A 22,860-nucleotide genomic window follows, 5' to 3' on the forward strand; every position below is an offset into this window, starting at 1 on the left:
TAAATTCTGCTGGTTTCTAAAGGACCGCACAGGAAAAATGAATCCATTGCATGAATTTTATTTGCAGCTTTCTGTGAAGCCCACCACCTCTCTCTGAAAGACCAGCAATTATTTATGTACGTGGTTATTACATTTCTCACAGAAATGACACCTGTTAATCAAACGGGCAGGAGGAGAGGAGGAAAGGCAGACACCTGGCCAGCTGTAGGTGTAGAGTGCGGACAGGGATTGCAAACGCCTTGCACACTCGTGCAGTGGCTCATCAGGATGCTTTGGGAACCGGCCAGAACGCTCAGGTTTTGCATGTGGCTTCAGTCAGTCAGCCAACGCTTCAGAGGGGAGGGAAGGTGGGGAGTGCACGCTGAGAAAAAGGTGCCACAAAAGGACCTGTCCTACGGTGTGCATTCAAAGGATGCACTTTTCCTGGGGTGACTGAAGCCTTTATGATCATCTGGGTGCTTGGTAGCTGGTGACAGGTGTCAGAGTGAGGGTGACAAGTCATACACAGAGTGAGTCCAGAAGGAGCCCAGCCCACATCTAGGCAGGTGATGGATTCAGGAAGGCGTTGGAATCTAAGCTAAGCCCTGACGTGAGCTGCAGCAGGCAGCCTTCTGAAACCTGGTGTGTAGTAAGTACGACAACAGCTCGTGCTGCGAAGATACGCGTTTCTGTGGAATAGGGGTGATGGGAAAACACAGAAGTAGGGGAGATAAAAGGCTGCTGCATGTTGATTCAGCAAGACAGAAACTTGTGGAAACTTCACAATGCACTCCCCACTCTGTGGAGTTCAGGCTTCTAAAATAGATTCACGATTTCCTATTTTTCTCCAAAGCAGCAGCATCATTTGGTAGGAAAAGCCTGAGTTTGCAGTCTACCAGCTGTATTCTTCTTGCCCTATAGAGGGGCAGGCTTCCTACTCTCAGTGACCCTCACTCCTTAACTCGGGGTGCTGGCACCCCTCCCCGGCTGCGGGTAATGGGGACCGTGGGATGTCAGGGGTCCTGAACGCCTTCTGTTCCCTCCCCTTGGTGAGCCTCCAACATCACAGAAGTAGGTACACAAGGGGTCATAACACCTATTGAGATGAAACCGGATGTGTCAGGAAAGCCTTCTTGAAGAGCTGGCATGAGAAGCGGCCCAGCAGCTCATTCATGGCCTCCTGGGTTGGGGAGACCCAATTTCAATTTGAGGCCAGACTAAGAACTGATCCTGGCTCTCCAACCCCTGATGAATCATTTCAGTACTTCTGTGCCAGGGCCTGGTGACAATGACCCGTGGTCCTATGGGGAGCGCGATTTGAAGGCTTCCTGCAGTGACCTATGGTCCTGTGGGGGGCGCTGTTGGAAGGCTTCCTGCACGCAGCTCGTGTTGGCTACTATTATTCCTGGGGGCATCACCGGTATTTAATCACCATGTGAGACGTGGGGAAGGATGTCTCAGTGACTGTGAGGAAGTCACATAGAATACCCTGGCCTTTAACGGGGTGATTTTGTCCCCTGTCACCCTAGAGGGAAACTGGCAACCTCTGCAGAGGTTCATTTGTTGTCACAACGGGCCGGGCTACCGGCACCTGGTGGGTAGAGACCCGGGACACTGGTAAGCACTTGACAGCGGGCAGGGCAGCTCCCACCACGCAGAACAATCCAGTCCCAAATGTCAGTAGCGCCCAGTCGAGAAAGTAACCTGGTGCTTGGCCCACAGCATGGGATGAAGGACTGCACCCTGCTCTCGTCCACGCTGATGTCACATCACACGCATCCTGGCCACTGTCACACCTCTGGCGTCACTCTGCTGTGGCCTTGGTCTGACTTTCAGGCGAAACCAGCAATTACCACCAGTCTGATGTCACCTGCTTCTATGAAGAGGCTCCTGCCACCTGGGATCGGGTACCCTTCTTTCTTTCCCTCCTCCTCCTGAGACAGCTGGGGGACCTCGGCCCTCCTTGGAGCAGCTGGGGCCCGGGGGAGCAGTCAGGTTGGTGCCAGGAGCCAGCAGGGCCCGGTCGCTGGAGGGCCAGCTGCGGTGGCCTGGGGCCTGCCAAGTGCACGTCTGCCCTCCAGAAAATCCTGCTCCTGGGCTGGTCTGGGCCCCCGGGGTACCTGCCCTCACCCCTTCACCCCTCCCTCTGTTGGCCTCCTTCACATGGCACTGAGGCCTGCATTGGTGGGGAAATGAAACAAAATAAGGAAATAAGTGAAACAATAGACCCCGGTGTGTCATTCTGGAAGTGGCAGGTGGGCCTCTTTACAGGCGACGCGCGTTGGGATGGCGACAAGTGTTGCAGCTGCTGGCCCTGCTCCCACCTCCCCCGGGGCAGGACTCACTGCCGTGGCACTGCTGGGAGTTTTGGGGGACCGTGGTGCAACCGTGAGCCTCTCAAATCCTCAGCCTTGACTTTCAGAGGCCATCATGTCCTTGGAAGGACATCGTTCCCCCTTTTATAGACGGTAATGGTGTTAACAACAGCTCACACCACATGCCAGGTGGTTCCAACGTCACACAGATGAGCAATTTCACTACTGTGCTTGGGGTGGGAGGGATGGGAAACATCCCCAGTGACTATAAAGTGTGACCAACACTCCACCACATTTGAATGAGTTAGAATCTTGAGTTCAACATCCCCTGAGTTTAAAACTAATGGAGAAACTTTGGGAAAGTGCGACTGAGACTGGACTCATGAGGAAGCTTTTAAAAATACGGCTGAGAAAATAACGTCCTCTGCAAACCGGGTCCAGAGTTCACCTTGTTGGTTTCTATACAGCCCACTCCCAACAGTGGCTTATTGTGTGGTCAGCTGGGCGAGAACCAGCTGAAATCAGAGCCGTCCAAAGAGAAGAAATGTTTAGATGAGCAGGCTATTCCTATCAAGAATTTTCAGAGTAACTGACTCTGTGCTGCTTTTGTGTGGATTTTGGATGAAGTGAATATAATGTGCAATTAGCCCAACAAAACAAAAGTGCGTGTTTATTTCATGTAAATGCTACTTTTTAATTTCTTGAAGGTAGTTTTATAAAGATGGTAAATAATTCACCTAATTATTTGCTCTGAGATATTGCATTCATAATTTGTGAAATCTAAATTTATGAGAGTTAGGAAGATAAAAACTGAGTTAGGACCTGGAATACTCTCTGTCCCTTTCCAGGCCCCTCTCGTCCTTTCTCCCCTTTGGAAGAGAACACAACTTTTACAACTTTCCCAAGTCATCATTCAAGAGGGCTTTGCTCTTCATTTTCCAGAGTAAAGAGAGCTCCCCGCATTGGGTCCCCTGGGCAAGAGCACGCAATCAGCATGTACCGAATGGAGAAATAGGTGGCTGAGCAGAAGCCGTCTGAGAAAGCATAACTAGGGATTGGAAGTTGTGCTGAAAAATTATAACTACTCGATAAAAGAGACAATCAGGGACCAGAATCTTGAAATTCAATGTACATAATGTGCACGAATTGGTTGGATTTTTTCATGATGCCTTCAAATGCTGTGAACAATTACCTGCTAAGCAGTGAAATGTCAATAAATTTCATGTTGCATAAATAAAGTTGAGGTGTTTTTTATTCTCAAAGAAATCGGGTAAAATGGAAATAAAATTTTCTTTGGAGAATTAATTGATGAATGTAATTATAAGGGATGAGTCACGGCAGTAATGGTGTCTTAACTAATACGCACTACATACAGCAGAATGTTTGGGCTAAAATAATGTTTCTCTCAACATTTCTGAAATGAAATAATGACACAACATCTAACGAACAATAGATATAACCAGGACTTCTTTTTTGCTGGCCAGCTACTGAGCTTCTAATTTTGAGAGATTTCTTTGATTTTCCAACACAAATATTACATGTTAACACATGTTAACACATGCTAACTAAATATTTGGGGGGAAAATTTAGGATCCAGAAGAAGACATAGAATGATACGTTTTGATCAACTGTAAAAAATTTTTGCATACTTCTGTTAAGTTGCCTGGTTTACAAAGGAGTTCGTCAATCCATCTCACGTGAAGTATGTCCTAATTATAAGCATTAAAATAGTGATACCTACCTAAAATCAGAAATGCAGATGCATTTCTGGGACATAAAGGAATCCCAGCACCCATGCAGGACAAGCACACAATCAGATATGGGAGGACAAAGTGTGCCTTTTCCATCCACTCTGCCGCTGATGCTGCAGCAAGACGTCCAACGCTCAGGGGACATACTCAGACCACAAGTTAAGCTTCTAGCGACTCTAGCTGTATTGCATCAGCCAGCACTCAATTAGGTTGATATACACAAGCAGTGAAGTAACTGAGACAGCATATTACAACACGAGAGAAGGGCACTCTGACCACCTGCAGAAGGTCACGTCTGTGACCTTGAGTCCTTCACCATAAGAGTAAATGGTGTGCACTGTTGGATGAGAGAGAAAGGTGCCCGGGCTACTGGAAAGCCTGGGCTCTGTGGGTCTGATGTCCTTGATGCACGTGACTCACCTCGAATTAGGACATGGGTCTAGACCAGGGGTGTCCAAACTGCAGCCCACGGGCCAACTGCGGCCCGCGATCCATTGTTAATTGGCCCACAGCAAATTCCAAAAGTATCTTTAGTTTACTTAAATAAACCAGGTGAGGCAATACGTACTTCATCTTGAGTGAGTGGCCTGGCTGTGTGTGTGTTTTACTGTCTGTGGCCCTTGGTGAAAACCGTTGAAAACAGTTTGGACACCCCTGGTCTAGATGATCACTGAGATGCCACCGTCTGCTAATATGTCAGCCTGCCTCTATGGCGCTGCACCACACCGCTGAGCATGGAGAAGCTGGGCGGCCTGAGCCCCTCTGGCACTGTGTGAATACAGTTCCGGGCAATTTCTTTTCCTACATCTGCCCATGCATATTGCAAGAAGCCTGGGTCAGTATCTTTCTGATAATAAGAGTGACAATAACAACACATCCAATCTTTCAGAACACTAACCTCCTGCACATATAATACCTGATAAATCTCTCCCAAATTATAGCGTTTAAACTTGACCCAAACTTCAAGAGTTAGAATGCATGCCAGTTACATAAATTAGGAGACACAGCTTAGAAAGGTACCTAGCCTTCCCAAAGTCACATGACTGGCGGGAGGAGACTTTTATTTACATACTTTTTCATCTGATTCCAAACCCCTCACCCTCTTCACCTCCACAGTTTAATAAATGCCCATATAATGAAAATGTGGAAATGTGTGAAAAGGCAAATAGATGAGAAGAGTAGGTAAAAGAAGAGGGTAAGAAAGGAAATTTCCTTTCACACGGGAATGTACATTCTTGCAATTTTTAAAGTCTTAAATTTTAACCAAAATATGAAACAAAGAAACAAGTCCTTCTAAGTGTAATGAACACATTGAGTCCTCTTCTGAACTTTTACTAAAATGTCACATATTTTAAAGTGGCAAGAGCATGGGCCAAGATCACCCCTTTGCCCCGTCTTCCCTCCCTCTCTGACTCTTACTTTTCTCATGCATTCATTCATTCATTCATTCATTCATTCATTCATTCATTCATTCATTCACCGACCCATATTTTTCTCAGTTCTGTTAAGATTACAGCTTATTTGGGAACAAACTATATGAAGGGAGGTAATGGGCGCTGAGCTATGAAAGGTGGGTCTGAGGTCAAACATCGTGCAGTCTGGTAAGTGAGCGATTTCATGGCAATAGAATGCAGTCATGTTCCAAACAGTGACCAGCTCCCACAGATGTCTTTCCATGTGACAAGGTCAGTGCTGTCGGACTCAGGGACATTTCCTGGACAAGAAAAAGGCAAGAACGTGCTGACTCTAGAGGCCTTTCTGTTCACTCCGAGAGGTCAGCTCGGCACCATCTGGAGGAGCTCCCGTTGCTTTCTGCTTGGATCTCTTTTCTGATTCTTTTCTTTCACCAGGCCAACTTTGAATGTATTTTTGAAAGTACGTCTCTTTTCCTTTTGCTTTCTTCCTGGATGAATCTGTCCAACTAGTTTGCATCTCTCGGAGGCACCTACCATCAAGTTAGTGTTTGGTGAAATGGTCTGCAGAGGCTCCAGGAGCTTAGCTGAGACGTGGAATTGGACACGAAGATGATGGTTGTGTACGTGTAAGTGTGCGACCTTCTAGAGAGAAGAAGTGCTCATTCCATCACCTAACGCGGTACCTGGTATGTAGCAAGCGCTCAAATAAAGGTTTGTTGAACTGAGAAGGTAAACATCAGATGGTTGTTTTGACCTTGCAGGTGGCAGTGCAGAGCTGAAAACTAGCCTGGAGATCTGAAGGAAATGGACCCCCCCAAACCCCCTCCCCCCATCATTCTCATGTACGGTATTAAATTGAGTCAATTTATTACTTAGAAGGCTGTCTCTGGAAAAATTTATGAGAGAAGAAGACTTTACTCCCTGTTTCATGAGCAAACAAAAAATAAACCCCTTAGAGAATAGACCACTTGTCCAACATCAATTGTGGAGATTTTGATAGGGGTTCTAGCTTTTTTCTGTGGGATTTTCAAAACTTAATTTTTAATGTCAAAGTGAAAAACATTTCAAGTGCATTTCCTTTATCATATGTGATAAATATGTTATAAATATGTCTTTAAAAGCAGAATAAATTGAGCCCATGAGATGGAATTAACAACTCCTTCTAAACCTTTACCTCTTTTTGATTAAGTCTAAGATGGTGAGAAGTCGCCTTGTGATCTGATTTCTATAGAAATATTCAAAGACCTCAGTTGCCAGTTGGCCTGTGTCAGGCAGCTATGTGGGGCTTAGTGTCTCTCCTGGATTATCATATCTCTCATTCTTGTTTTGTTCCCTAATGTATTTACAGAATTATAAATTGCTGAAAGGGACTTTTGAAATTGCCCAACTCTGTCTTCATATTTTATTGATAAATTAATCAAAATCCAGAAAGGCTCATCACTTTACCAGTGGTCTCTCAGCTCCTTAGTCAATGAATAGGCACAATGTCCCTTCTGTCTAACACGCTCCACAATCCCAGGCCACCTCTCCACGACTTTGAAGAGGCCCTTAAGTGGAGCAAGGGACTTGGCATTGCCAATCTGTGTCTTTTTCTTTGTCGATTTCATCCCTGTTATTGAGGGGATATTTAAGGTTGAGAGCAATTCTCTATAATTCTCTATACTATATGTAACTGCCCTATCTGTAGTCTCTGTATACTAAGGATTTATAAAAACAGAAAAGCATACTAGCCCCACCTTCCTCTAAACAAATATTTCTTTACTGGAGGTGGAATAGTGATTTCTTTAAATTACTGAATATATATTGCCTTATTAAGAAACTGGGACGTGCTCATAAAATTGGCTGTCTTGAATTTGTAGGAAAGAGGTGTAATCATAGAGTAGAAAAGTATATAATGGAAAATATTAAACTTTTACATCACTGTAAAGTTAATGTGATTGTTGTACAGATAAGATAAAATGAAAAAACATAATGCATTTAATTAATAGCTTCAAATATTAAAAAGGCAAACAACTAAATACATCTTAATATAATAGAACAGAAACTAAAATCTGCATTTATATAACATGACTCAGCTTATAATATGCTTTCATAAACATTAATTTACCTTGTAATTTCAATAACTTTGGGATTTAGGTAGGGAATATGTTAAGGTCACCTGTTTTCCTGGAGGTATTTTACCCAAGATCACATGGCACATAAGGGAGGCTTCAGGTCGCCTCAAAATGAATCCAGTATTCTTCCCCCAGGTCTCAGTGGTTCCCAGAAGCAGTATTAATATGGAGGTCTTAGGGTTGCAGGAATGATGCAACCCTAAAACATGACAAAAATACAGAAATTAGTGAGAACTAATAATTAATGAGATAAATAGAAGTGATCTCAATTTGTTCACAAGTATTTGACTGTGTAAAAAGCAAACAAAATTCAAATCAACCAATGTTTACTATGAATAAGGAACTCCATTTGATGTTGAAAAATCCAAGAAAAACCAGACTGACTTACCAGCGCTCACAAATAAGAGACTGAGTTTACAGTCCAATAGACTATGAAGCTTAGAGCATAGCACCCAAGAAGAGAGATCTTAAATATTACATACCTTCAATTTTAAAAGGGCATATTAGGTTGGTATTAATATTTAAAGAACAATATAAAATATTGGTGTGCCAATAAAATGTTAATCATAATTTGAATCTAATTTTTAAGAAAGTAAGTTATTATAAGAGCAAAGAGTTAATTTTGTACAAATCTAAATTAAATTATCATTTGAATATTTGACTCAAAATTCAACAGATAATTTACAGTTAAGGATCAGATTCTAATTCAAGGAAAGCAGTTTCTAATTTAAGGAAAAAATACCTTAGCTTATCAGTTATCAGATATCTCATATCTCATATTTCAGATATAAAACTGAAGTTTATGTACATATATATTTACATACATTGATATGTATATACAACTGATGCAGTTTTATATATGAAAGGGTTAGAAGAGAAACATCAGGTGATACATCATTTGATGATGAATGAACATCAAATAAGTTGCTTTCTAACTTTACTAAATATTGGAGATAAATGACAAATATTTTCAAATTTTTTATGAAATAGTTCATATTCACTGTAAAAATTTAAATAGTATAGTAAATAATAACTTTAAAATCAACTTACTTTTCTCTGCATGTATAGTCCTTTTTAATAAAAACTGGGATCATACTATATAAACAGTTCAATGATTTTTTTTCATTGAAGTTCATATTATGATTATATTTCCATGTAATTACATTTTCTTTGGAAAACATACTTGTAATGATTTATGGAACAAATTCTCTACTGTTGGTTAATAGAGTTATTACCAATGTTTACTCTTCTTAATAGAAAGGAAGACACTGAGTGAGAAAGTGTCTTGGCAAACTCAGATGGCAGGAAGCTGGTGCAGGATAGCAGGTGAGAGGGGTGCAGAGATGGGAGTGGAGTGAGGCCACAGGGAACCCAGAGTAGGACAGGTGAGAATGAGAAAATGGGACTTGAAAATGGCTGAAAACCCTCCAGATCTTGAAGCAGAAACTTTGAATTCCAGAGTGGATGGTATTTGTACATCTTGGTTAAAAAAGACTTCTAAGTTTCCCCCAAAATTATTTTCTTGAATATAGTCATTAATGTGAATCTCTGATCTTTGTCTTCACTTCTTTTCCATAATTCTTTCTTTTCTCCTGTCCTTGACAAGTTACCTAACATCCCTGAATCTGTCCCCTCATCTATGTGATGGGCTGAATAATTACAAATGTCAATATTTAATACCTATAAAATACCTACATACTTACATGCTATAGCTAGCTCAGTGTATAGCACTGAGTTAAAAAAAAAAATACATTGAACTATAATAAATTTGGCACTTTGTCTACTATGCTTCATAAATGAACTAATAAGTATTGCTATTGATTATTTTAGTTTGCTAGGTAAAACATGTAATTTGATGGTTTCACTATGCCTTTCTTTAATCTATCTTGATGTCAGATAGAGCCACGTGACATTATTTACATGGTCTGTTTCTAGAGAAATGAAAGTACTTGGTAATTATTCCTTCCGTGGAGCTCATGACTGAGAGGCTAGCACTCAGTGAATGAACGTCTTCAACACTGAATGTTTTTCAAAAAAAGCCTTGCATAACAGATGAATGGCTTTTATGCAGTGGCGAGATAGTGCATGAAGAGCAGTCATATATTATAGATTTTCTCTTGAAATTAACATGCAAAATTCATCACTGACGTCCAAAGTTCTTAGCTGGGTAAGAGGAGGGCAAATGCATCACTAGTGCATTCTCTTTGGGCAAGGGAATCCACCTCCTCCGATGCATGCTGATCCTAAATTGCCAGAGAGTGAACTGCAGACTGCATTGCACCGTAATCCCACATATAATGTGCTGATAATTAAATCCCTCTGACAATTACATCATGCATTAGCAGACTCAGCCTGACCCATTACTCACCATCACTGTCTTGGACAAAACAAAATGGGTACACGAGGGACCATCAGTGGAGCAGATGCTCCCAGGGCAGGAGGCAGTCCAAGTCTGTTTACGTAATGTGATCGTTGGGAAGCTGCAAAAGGGTTCCTTTCACCTTCCCTAGTGAGAACCAAGGTCAGAGCCGAAATGACACGCCTCTGGCTTGGTGTCTGCTCGTTTACCAAAGTCCATGGCAAGCATCAGTCAGTTAGTCGTGGATGCCACCAGCTATTCCAAAAGATTGCTAGTGATTCCGCTGCTACGGAGAGGTAGCCACAATCTGATGCTAAGCCTCATGGGACATGGTTCCTCATTTATAAAGACTCAAACTGTTCTTTCATGGTTGGGTTGAAATGTTACTCTCAAGTTCACAATTTAAAAATCATCTTGAAGTGGCAGAAGGTAAAATAAAGCATAGTTACCATAGTAAATTATAAGTATTCTATCTCCAAAATATACAGATTGTATATACATATATAAACAGACATATGAGATGTGATCAAAAACTATGGTGAATGCTGCTGCCGAGTGCCATCCAACAGAAAGGCGGGCATCTTCAACAGGGGAAGTGGTGCGCTGAACCTTAGTAACAGTGTGGGACAAGTTTCCATTTGTTTGGTGCAGTCAGTCGGGTGTGAGCTACAGTTGAGAGAAGGTGTGTTTTAAAGTGTGCCATAAATCATCCTGCATCATGACAGTGCTCCATGTCACACATTGCTTCTGGTACGGCAATTTCTGTCAAATAAAAACATTATGGTGTGTCCTCATCCGCCTTATTCAGAGGACCTGGCACCGTGCGACTTTTGGCTCTTCCCCAAAGTTAAAATGATTCAGGACATCGAGGCAGCCACGACTAAAGACACTCACGAAAAAGGACTTCCAGAACTGCTTCAGAAAGTGGCAAGAACAAGGGGATAAGTGTGTTCGAAGCGAGGGGGAGTATTTTGAGGGGGATCAATGGCCATGTGTCTTTTACTGTAATATTTTTTTTTTATTTAAACATTCATCGTATTGTTTGATTATATCTCGTACATCTTTGAAGCTTTAAATGTCCATGCATTTACACACAAAAAGGTAAAACTTTTCCTTAAATTTTCTGCAAACAACATGAGTAATACAAATTTAGTATTTACCAAATATACCCTGAAAGGGCAACATTATCATTAACAGGAATCCAAATGACCAGAATTGTCAATTATACAGAATGATTTTCTTGCCATGGTCTTGTAGAATAAATAAGAACATAAGAAACTATCAGATATTCATATTACATTTTTTTCAAAAGCAAGCACATTAAAAAAAAACACCAGTTTATTCTTGGGTGATTAACCTTTTACTTTGATTTATATTCAGTATATCCTCTCTCACCGCTTGGTGACGGTCAGAGAAATACTGGAGTTTTCTTGGGGGTGCTGACATCCAGTGTGCACTTACAAGATCAGGCCAGTTCTTCTGTACCTATAGTGTCAAACAGGGTCTATTCTGATTGGTTGGCACATCTGCTTTACTGGTTTTTAAATATTTTAACTATTATTGCAACTTCTAAGCTACAATAAACATGCAAAACTTTATTCACGTTTATTATAACCTATTAGCTTAGCAAAGGTTGTAAACACATACTTTAAAAATTATTTCTTAGGCAAACATAGGCTTACATCAATGTTGGAAGTCACATAACTGGAGGGAAAAATTTGTTGGAGTAGGTTCCTCCCAATGAGATTTGTGCATCAATGCATGGAAGCTGCTATGTATTTTAGGATCCATTTACTTTGCTGCCAATTCTTATCATTTTCCCTTTCTGTGAGACTTTTTAAGAGGAGACTGGGCATCAGTCTTTGAAATCTAGTGATCAGAACCCAGCTGCTGTGAAGGTTATTACGGGTTTCACAGAGCACTGCGGAAGATTTGGGACATTCCAAAGGTAAAGTGGGAGTGGACAATGTCATGCTAACGTGCTTTGCACCCGCCTGTTTCAGAGTCACACTGCTGTGTACTGAGCAGTCTGTGTGTGCCGGCGCCCTGCCGAGCACTTTCTGTGCACAGTTTCTTCAATTTACAACACAAATCCAGGGCACAAGTGTTATTTCATGCCCACTGCACAGCTAGAGAAATAGAAGGTACAAGTGTTTATACATCTTGTTAAAGCTGCCCAGACACAGAACTAAAGCTTTTTGTCCTAAGAGCTCCCAGTATTGCTTCAGTTCAGATACTTAACCCTCGGCTTGTGAGGTAATTCCCAGCTCCTTGTAGGATAAGTGTAAGATGCCACCTGCTCTTCTCTTCCTTAATAGAGAGTGTGTGTCACACAGTAGGTACACAACTGTTCACAGGGGAGGAAGGCACCCAGCCTGAGGGCCAGCGGCTAGTGAGAACCCCAGAGGCCAACAGCCTCTGAGGGGAGAAGGGACTCTGCTCGCCTCTACACAAAACCTAACAGCACAGACCCGACGGAGGATTTGCTTATTGTCCTTTGAATGTTACAGAATATGCCAGGATTTACCTCAGATGAGGCTGGATTATTACTGCCAATGTCCACAAGGGGAAATCTAGTCACGTGTTTCCATTGCTTAACGTCTTGCGCGTACACTCACCCCACATACACACACACAACCACACACACACACCACACAAATACACACACACACCACACACACACACACCACACATACCACACACACACCACACACCACACACACCACACACACACACACACTACACCACACACACACCACACATACCACACACACACACACATACACACACCACACACACACACACACACACCACACACTACACACACAGACACACCACACGCACGCCACACACACACAGAGACCTGGTGATGCCGGAACACTTAATTGAACTGCTCTGTCATTTCAGGTGATAAGACACAGCAGCACTTAAGATAAGAGGAAGGGATGGAAGCTGGAATAAGCTGTGAACCAGGGACAGTACAAAAGAAGCCACTCGCTGCCTGCACACACCTGTGAAACCTGAGACACCGGAACCTGCTGTCTCCTGAGTAGGGCGGAATCTCCAGGTACTTGGTGGTACTTGGGCTTGGGAAGATAACAGCCAGTCTTGGGGGGAGGGGCTGGCTGCTGAGAGCACATTTTTGCCCATCTGCTGTCTAGCACCCGCTCCGACTGAATTAATGGGGGAGATTGATGCGAGATACAAATGACTGCCAGGATTTCAATATGACAGGAAGGCATATGGGTAAGGACACAGGATATTCCGGTACTCATTTAGATCAAAAAAGAGCCAACATGAAATCTCCAAAAATTCCCAGTCTGCATCCTGTTAAGTAACATTTCAAATCGACGACAAACTACTAGAGCCATAAGTTTCAGTCATTTGGCATATTTGGGAAAAGAATTCCACATAAATGAACTTCCGAAACTGGCACCTGACCTTCCCGGCCCTTCAGCGCAACCTGTGGGCAACGGCTCTTTGCTAAGACTGACGGGCCTCTGGTCTGGTCCACCCCTTCCCCACCCCCACCCTCTGCCCCCAGTACCGTATTTCATTGGCTCGTTCCTCAGTTCCTTAAGATCTTAGGTTATGCATCAACCCCTTAGAGGAAACATCGCTGATTCTAATGCTGACTTCCGACTAGTTAGGCCCTGCACTTGCCATATAAAAGTGTCTCCCACATTAATTTAATTGCTTGTCCCGTACCCAAAATTTTAGCTAAATGTAAATTCTGAGAGCTCAAGGCCTAAGACTATTGTGAATCCCCCCACCCCCACCCCCATATCTCCAGTGCATAGCAAAGTGCCTTCATATTTGCTGCATGTCACTCAGGAATGTCCTTGATCATTTCTGTCCTAGACTGATGGTCATTTGACCAGTCCTCCCCTCTGTTCCAATATGTTTTCTATATCGAAACTAACTTAGTCTGTCTAAAACTAAAACTAGAATAACATTACTGGTCTAATCACACCTCAGGTAGTCTGTAACAAGCCAAACTGAGTGGCTGAAACCAAGAGCAGTTGTTGGTTTTGCACATAAACCTGCCAGTTGGGCAGGGCTTAATATAATTCCCTCAGGATCATTCTCACACATATTCCTCAGGTATGTCAGTGTAAACTGGCAAAATTGGGCAATACTTTTGCATCTCTCGTGGGTGTCACTTTGTTCCTGTTTCCCTAGGCATCACTTGGACGTGATTCTGGTTATGCTGCAGCACTGCAGTTCCCAAACTGTGCCCTGGTGGCCGAGGGCACCACAATAAATCCCCAAGGGCGCCATGGTGTATTTTAAGGGACAGACAGATGTTTAACTTCTTTCAGACACTACGTGAGCTAGTAGCTTCAAGTATGTCACATTTTCAACACTGATCGTGCTGCAATCTTTTCAATGATGTTTTATCTTTTTCTAAATTGACATTGGTTGCTGGGATAAAAAACTAATACCATGTGAAAATCAACCTGCAATATGAAATGAGCATGACAGTGTCCAAATCTGATTTGAGGGTTTGAAACATGGCGCAATGCCCGGGTGCATGCATGTCATTAGGAAGTTACTTAAGAATCAGTGTTACTTAAGAATCAAGTGAAAATATTTTTTCTTTAGTTGTGTGTACCATTTTTGTTCAAATAACTATTAAATAATTATAAATGAAAGAATTAATGACTATTAAGGGCTAAATTTTTTTCCAGCTTTACTTGGATATAATTGACATGTGACATTGTGTAAGTTTAAAGGTATAAAATGTGAATATTTGGTACACATTATTGCAAAATCATTACCACAATAAGGTAACATCTCCTTCACCACACATAACTGCAATTTTGTTGTAGTTGTTGACACGGTGAGAACATTTAAGATTTACTCCCTTGGAAACTGTCAAGGATGCAACGTAATACTTTTAACTGTAGTCACCGTATTGCATGTTACATCCCCAGAACTTGTTACTCAGTTGGCTCCCCATTTCCTCTATCCCCCAGTCTCTGGCAACCACAATTCTAACTTGTGTTTCTATGAGTTCAGCTTTTTTAGATTCTACATGTAAATTAGATCATATAATATTGGTCTTTCTCTTTCTGGCTTATTTCACTTAGCAAAATGCTGTCAAGTTTCATCCATGTCATCACAAATGGCAGGATTTCCTCCCATTTTTAATGGCTGAATAATATTCCAGAGTTTAGGAATCAATGCTCTCAGCCATATAAGAACCTACCTGCTCATATGTGGATGGTTGCATTACATGCATAATGATTCAGCCACTCACTGGATTAGACCTAAGGTTTGGATTTCACAAAACTTACTTCTGTGGCTAGTGGAGATCAGGTTGCTTTTAGGTCAATTGAAGTTTCTGGTCCCTCGTGGACCTTAAAATAAGAATCTAAGTGCATGATTCATCGTTTTCCCCAAGATCTCTAGCATTCTTGCACTCAACCAACTACTCCACTATGCTTATTTTCACTAAAATTTACCATTTCAGGGTTGTCTTCTATATGTACTTGTTGATAGGTGCTCACAGGTGATAATTTAAGCAACTGTTTTGTCACTGTGTGACATGAACCACCAGCACCCCCTTTACCACCATCACGGGGTCACTTATGCCATTTAATCAAATCAGAGCAAAGAACTGCTGTCACATCCTCATTGAATGTTCTGTTGCGCTAGACTCACATTTGGTGTCAACAGATGTAGAATAGACACCTGTAGGTTAAGGAACTAGACCTCCCAAAATTGTGTGAGCAACTGCGATGTAACGCTCTGAAAAAGGGATTTCAGAGAAAAGAATGGGTCTCTAAGCAGCTCTGAAGAACATGGTGAGTGGGGTGGGCAGGGAAAGCTGGAAGCGAGAACTGCCCAGACGCTGGAACAGAACCCAGAAGGGAGGCGAGCCGGAAGTGTATGAAATGTGTTTGTTCTTGACAAACAGCGCCTGCTCGGAATTTACAGCCAGGCTTCTGGTGACGGACCTGGGGTGGCTGTAGCTCAGCAGGCCAGCAGTTCAGAAGAAATGCTGCAAGCAAAAAGGAAAGAAAGAGATAACCTGGGTCTGCCAAGCACTCCCTTGGTCTGCCTTTCACTGCCTCTAATGACCTTCACAGCATCCGGCCTCGTGTCTGTGTCTCATTTCCATCTCCCAATCCAACACGAGTTCACATTTGAATAACTGCAAGCCAGAAGAGTAGAGTAGGGTTTTAGAAGATTTCGTTTCCGGAATAGCCAATTGGACAACAGAACCCTCAGTTGACATACAAACTCGTTTATTTTCTGTGAATCAGCTAACTCTTCAGTCGGCATTTTTCATCATTTTTTTTGTCTTACTATTCAACTACTCAAAATTTTGGTGGATAAATCAGGTCACTGTTTTCTCTGGACTTCTCCTCGGTTCACCACATTTGCTAAACATTGATCTTAGAATTCATAGAACTCAACATCAATGGCTGCCCTCCCTCCAAGACCTCCCTGAGCTCTTCAAGTCAAGGTCAAATGCTTCTCCTCTGTGATCTGGACACTATATTATCCATATCACATTATTTATCTCACTATATCATAATGATCAATTTCTTTGTTTCCCTAACTAAATAAAACTCCTTTAGACTAGGGATTCTAGTTATTAGGTTGGTACAAAAGTAATTGTGGTTTTTGCAACTATTTTTAACCTTTTAAACCACAATGACTTTTGCACGAACCTAATAATATAGTATAAAAATCTTGTGTAGGGCTTGGATTTTAACAAATCCTACAGCAATACTTTTTGTTGGAATGGAAAGAAAAGTGGTGGAAGGCAGGACGGATGGAAGGAAGGAAAAAGGAAACAAAAGGAAAAAATTAAAAGAAACCCATGTATGCATAGCTGAGATTACACTATTGTTAACATTTTGTATCATACCCTTCAGATCACTCATTTTTAAAGAAACAAAATGGAACACAGATACCTAAGCTACTGACTTCTCATCCTGCCTTCACCACCAACCCCAATAGTAGTCACTTTCCTGGAACTGGGGCATGATTCTTCCCATTCATTCAACCACTCAATTAAACAGTATTTATTTCATACCAGTTATGTGCTAGGCACTGGTCCAAGCACGGGGGATAAAGCTGTTCAAAAAAATGAGAGCCAGTCATCACATAGGCTGTCGTCGAGGGGGACAGACAGACCATAAGATGAACAAATGAAAGAATGAATGATTTATAAGCAGTGATAAATGTTGAGGAACAATAAAACATGGAATGAAGGTGTGTGGTGGCCAGGTACGCCTCATTGCAACAGCAAAGCTCTAGTCAGGGTCTGAGGAAGGGCTGGTGTGAGGCATTGGCCATTGGGGGAGAGGGTTCTAAACAGAAGAAAAACAAAGTCCCTAAGGCGGGACCTGGCCTGGTGTGTTCTACTATCAGCAGGGGACCCAGTGGGACTAGGATAGAGCAAACAAGGGCGTGGAGAACAGTGGGACATACAGCAGAAATGTACCTGGGAATGGATGGGTGTGGCCTGGTGTCCATTGCACTTGGGGGAGATGGAGTGTCTGGAACGGAAGGCTCAGATGATGTGACCTGCAGTGTCACATGACCACCTGGCTGCCTACACATTCTCCCGGGCATTGTCTTTTCTCTTAATCATATGCTTCGAAGAACATTCATGCCATTGCACATAACTGTACTTGTTTTTGTTTCCTTTTTGTATAATGTTACTTGAATAAATGCATTACAATTTATCCATTGCACAATGATGGACATTTCAGTTTTTTCTAGATACAGACTATTTCTAAAAGTGCAGCTGTGAACATTTTTGAATATGTGTTCTGGAGTGAGAATGTTTCAGGGTGTGTACCAAGGAGGACAGCTGCTGGGCATTCTCTTGAATATATAGAACAAGCTGTGTTTTCATATTTGAGTTTGAGTCCCTCGGAGCTCCGAGCCAATTTCTATTAAAGAAATTATATAGAATCGTGAGGCAAGTTAGACTAAATCAGCAAGAGCCCGGCCCAGATGAAAAGGGAGTCAGAATGCAAGTCATCTGAAGGAGAAAAGCAGCATGCAATCTAGCAAGGGGCCTTAGCAACTGGGCTTCACGTCTTCACAAACCTGAGGAGTGAACATAATTGCTCTCTTTGATCCCAGAAGGCAAAACTAATCTGAATAAGTGAACATTAGAGGGAAGCAGACCTCAATGTAGGAGAGAACGTTCTAATAATCACAACTGTCCAAAATGGGCTGAAACTGAGCATGTATAGTAGAGATGGTGAAATCTTGACGTTTCTCTCCAGCTCTGTGGTTCCGTAAATCTATGACTGTTGTCCCTCTGCTGTTTGTGCGGATCTGTTCTCTAATCTGGAATTTCTGAGTGCACTTCCCATGGAACCACACTCCTTCCTCATTTAATTTATCTCTAAAGACTCTGACATCTATTTATAAAACTCCCAGTGCTGCAGAGTTCGATCCCAGGTGTTTGCCCAAGTGTGAGTAAGTGTGCATTCCTCGTCCATGACTTGTTAAAGGCTGCCATCATGTGCCATCGGGTCTTACGAGTCAGCTGGGGCTCTGGGCAGAGGCCACTGCTGGTCAGCCTATTGGGCTGCCATCAGCTCACCCTCCACCCTTCAGAAGGCTTCGCACTGCCGTGGACAACTTTGTTTCTTATTGTTCCTTTTTCATTGAACAGACCATGATAAGTTGGTTCTGTCCATTGTGCAGCTCTCATACAGCCACTTCCTGTTTCGTTACCATGATTACATGACACGTGAAAAGAGTAATGGGGCCGTATGCGAGCCTCATAGACGGCTGGAAACCACAGAGATTTGTATTCTGACAGCCGTCACGGCTGAATGAGGACCGATCAGATGTCCCTGAGCTGTGATCAAAACCAAAGAGACTACTGACACCCACACAGCACAAATGTACACATCACAAAAAGATTGCAGCTTAGTTTAGCGTAAAAATAATAAAAGTATATGAAGAAGCATTTCATTTTCTCCTTATGAGTCCAATTGCTTTCTATGTAATAAGAATAATGTATAGTGCGAAAACCCAATTAAAATTTTCATAAATTACTTACAAGTGTTTTTTCAAATAAAGTTATCGAAAACTGAATGAACTTTTCTCAGGACACAATGGTGAAATTCGACTTCTAGTAAATTAGTTTATAAATCCCAGAAAATGCTTAGCTATATGACACAATTTTATATGTGGTATTTCATGAGAGTAAAAAGTAACGTGATTTGGTCATTCCAACTTCATGATTATAACATCAAAGAGCATTCAGAAGTGATCTCACCACGATTCAACAACAGATACCCAAACTGCTGTGAAGTTAGATATTAGCTAACATCAGGAACCATATTTCTGCGTCCAGACACAGTTTTATGCAGGGGCACGATACCTAACTAGCTGTCACAGTGACAAAAACTAACATGCATATTGATCTGGGGTTTAGAACATTCTCACATATTCTCTCCTTTGGTCATTGTGATTATGCTGAGAGGTGGGTATGTTTTCCTCCGTTTTCCTAATGACAAACTAGAGGCTGAGGGTAGTAGCTCTCCCAAAGAGATAGGCCTAAAACGTGCTGGGCTAGGATTCTGGCTTCCATGACTGTTTTCCGTTCCACTTTATAACACTTTCCTCTGTTCATTAATCACCTGACCCCTTTTCCTGCCCTTGGTCCTCATGCCAGTAGTCGATGCCCCAGTAACACTGATGTCCTGTTGGTCAGCAGACCACACGTGTCATTTCATACGGTCAAGTGCCTCCCTCAGGAATTCTCGGTGCTTGGGGTTCTTCTCGCAGTGATCAATTAAGCTCCCTTTTTTTTTTTTTTAAGCTCCTATTGACCCTGTACAATTCTCCATAGGATCGTTTCCTTGGTACCACATTCTCTGGTACATTTTCACATTTTCAAAAAACTATGTTTTTACGGAAACGTCCGAGCATATCTCAGAGCAGGGCTTCACCCAGCTACAACCCTTGTCAGTCTTTGTCCCCATTTCTTCTCTCCTGTCCTTCACTTCCCAGTGGCTGTTATGTTGCTGTTTGCTGGAACATTTCAAAACAAACTTCAGACATCTGTGACTACGTCAGTATACAGCTCTCAAGGATACAGTTATTTGTCCATCTTTAACCTGACTGTGGTCACTTAACATCATTTTTTTCCCAGTACGCCATCAATTGACCCAGATTTTCTCAAAAGGTGTTGACAGTTGATTTGTTCAAATGAGGATATAAACAAAATTCTCATACTACAATTGGTTAATTTGAAACTTGAGTCTCCTTCAACCTATGCCAGAGCCCCCACCGTACGCAGACATTTCCCCGGCGCTTTTTATTTCCTGAAAAAATTGCAGAATATCCCACAGTCTGGATTCAGCGCATTGCGTTGTGTTATTTAATATGTTCTTTAATCCTATTTCACATTAATATTTCCTGTTAGGGCTAGAGGCTTGTTCACTTCAGGTTCTCTTATTGTTAATGTAAGAATACCTGAAACATGGTGCAGGCATTTACTCTTGTACCACACTAGGAGTCACATGCTGCCTGTTTCTCCACCTTTAAGGAGAATGTGGTTTAGGCTGAGTTTAGATGCTGTCAAGCTGTTCCATGCATCAAGCCTGTCTTTCCAAGTGGATTTCAACGTGCACTGATGCCTGCTGTCCACATCTGCTGCTTCAGGGGCCATGGCCAGAGAGTGAGTTCCAAAATCTATCATCTCTCCTACATTTGTTCCCTATAATTTTTCTGAAACAAACATAACCTCATCAACTGTTTTATTTCCTGAAACGCAATTCATACTGGAAAGGCAGGATGAATGTGTCTATTTCCTTTTTCTTACCATGTTTAGAATAATGAGTGGGTGTCATAGACACCTCCAAAGTTGACCGATGATACTGTTGCTTTCTTAAAAGTATCATCATTATGAATTAATGGGTGCATGTGTTTATTTATTTATTTGTGATTGCTATGATGTAGTTCAATTTATTGAATTCATCGTTCTCTTTGATGCTCAAATTTGCTCACCGTGAGCCAGTGGGAATCTATTCATCAGGTCGTCTCTGATAGACAAGGCCCTGCTTCATCTATTATGACGTCTGTGCTTCTGACATGACCGAATGCCACAGGCTCATCTTCTATCAGATAAACCCTTTGGAATTGCTGATGTTCAACCATTTTTAACCTAGACTTGGGTGATTTCATACAGCTCAAATGAATATATTTCCAGCTCCAATCTGGAGTCAGCTATTTCTCCAAGGAGCCCTGCCTCCTTTTAGTGGGAAATGATGTTTAGAACCCATAGATGGTAGGTGTGTTAAATGGTACTGGCTTGTCATTACTTCCAAGTATGTTTCTTAGAAGAGAAAAAAATGAGTTCATAATCATTTTACAATTAATGTAAAGATTGTATGATTTGATTATTATCTAAGTTCTCTGGTTTTGTTTTTGTATTTATTTTCTCTAATGATGAAAATCTTAATTCCTAATAATATGAATATTAGTATGTATTTTGTTTATTATATTTAAACTATTATGCATACCGTGTTTCCCCGAAAATAAGACCTAGCTGGACCATTAGCTCTAATGTGTCTTTTGGAGCAAAAATTAATATAAGACCCGGTCTTATTTTAATATAATATAAGACCAGGTCTAATATAATATAATATAATATAATATAATATAATATAATATAACATAAAGCAGGTTTTATATTAATTTTTGCTCCAAAAGATGCATTAGAGCCTATGGTCTGGCTAGGTCTTATTTTCGGGGAAACATGGTATGCATAATAGTAGCAGTTTCCAAACAACAAAATTAGCAATATCAATATTGTCTATAGAACAAAATTGTTGTAGACTTCCAATGCAATAAGTGTTTATTTTTGCCCTTGGAGATAGTGTGCTTTAAGACCACTTAATAATTCTCTGGGTCCCTCTGCCCCTACTTGATATACTTCTAGATTATTTGTTTTCTATTTTTAGAGATGTTTTTCTTTTCAATTAAAAAAAAAGCTATACAACATTTTCATGGTTCCCAAGACCCCAGACATCTTAAACCATCCTCCATAATATTGCTATTCTTTGCTAGCATCGTATGTACAGTATTTCAATTGTATGTTAATGCCAGGGAACCACACTTTAGGAGGAACTAAGTGAGGTCAGGTTCCATCCCAGCACAGTGTCTGGCATAGAGCGAGCATTCTAAACTTATCCACGAATCCTCCGTGTGTGTGTTAATGAAAGAATGAACAGTTTGGGTGGGAGAGCAGTGTCCTTTCAAGGCACAGGGTGTTTGTGTTGATGGCAGGAAAGGTGGGGAATCAAGTTTACGGGGGTATATTAGGGATCACTGGGTGAGAAGTGACTAAAATGGTGGCGCGTTAGGCAAACTAACTGCATCTTAACAGAGTGAAGGTGGGATGTTACCCCCAGGGTTTTTTTTTAAAACTAGAACCTCAGAGTTAGACAGACCTGGGTTTAAGTCCTACCCCAGCTTTACCCCTGAATAAATAGGTAATCTTGCACAAGTTACCTACATTTTCTGAATCTAAGTTCCCGCATCTATGAAATGGGGACAACAAAAGTTCCTACTTTGTAAGGTTACTATGGGGAGTCAGTGATAGAGTGAATACAAAAGGCTTATCAGAGGGCTTGGGAAGCAGACCGTTGTCACTGAATCGCTGTCATCTCATCGCCACCATCATCACGCTGGTCATGATATTATCAGCACTATTCACCACACTGCTTAAAAATGGACGCAAGTGTGTAATTAAGGTGCTAGTTCTCAACCTTGAGTATGCTTAGAAGCAGGTAGGAAACTGCAAATCATTAATACATGGGCCACCTCTGGAGATGCTGATGCAATCTTCAGTGGGGACCAAACATGGGGTTTTAAGTGCTCCAGGTGGTTCTAGTGGACCACCAGGGGCGGGGACCACTGCTGATCTAGTGA

This window comes from Rhinolophus sinicus, linkage group LG05 (genome assembly GCF_036562045.2).
Source record: "Rhinolophus sinicus isolate RSC01 linkage group LG05, ASM3656204v1, whole genome shotgun sequence".
In the NCBI taxonomy this organism is placed as follows: Eukaryota; Metazoa; Chordata; class Mammalia; order Chiroptera; family Rhinolophidae; genus Rhinolophus; species Rhinolophus sinicus.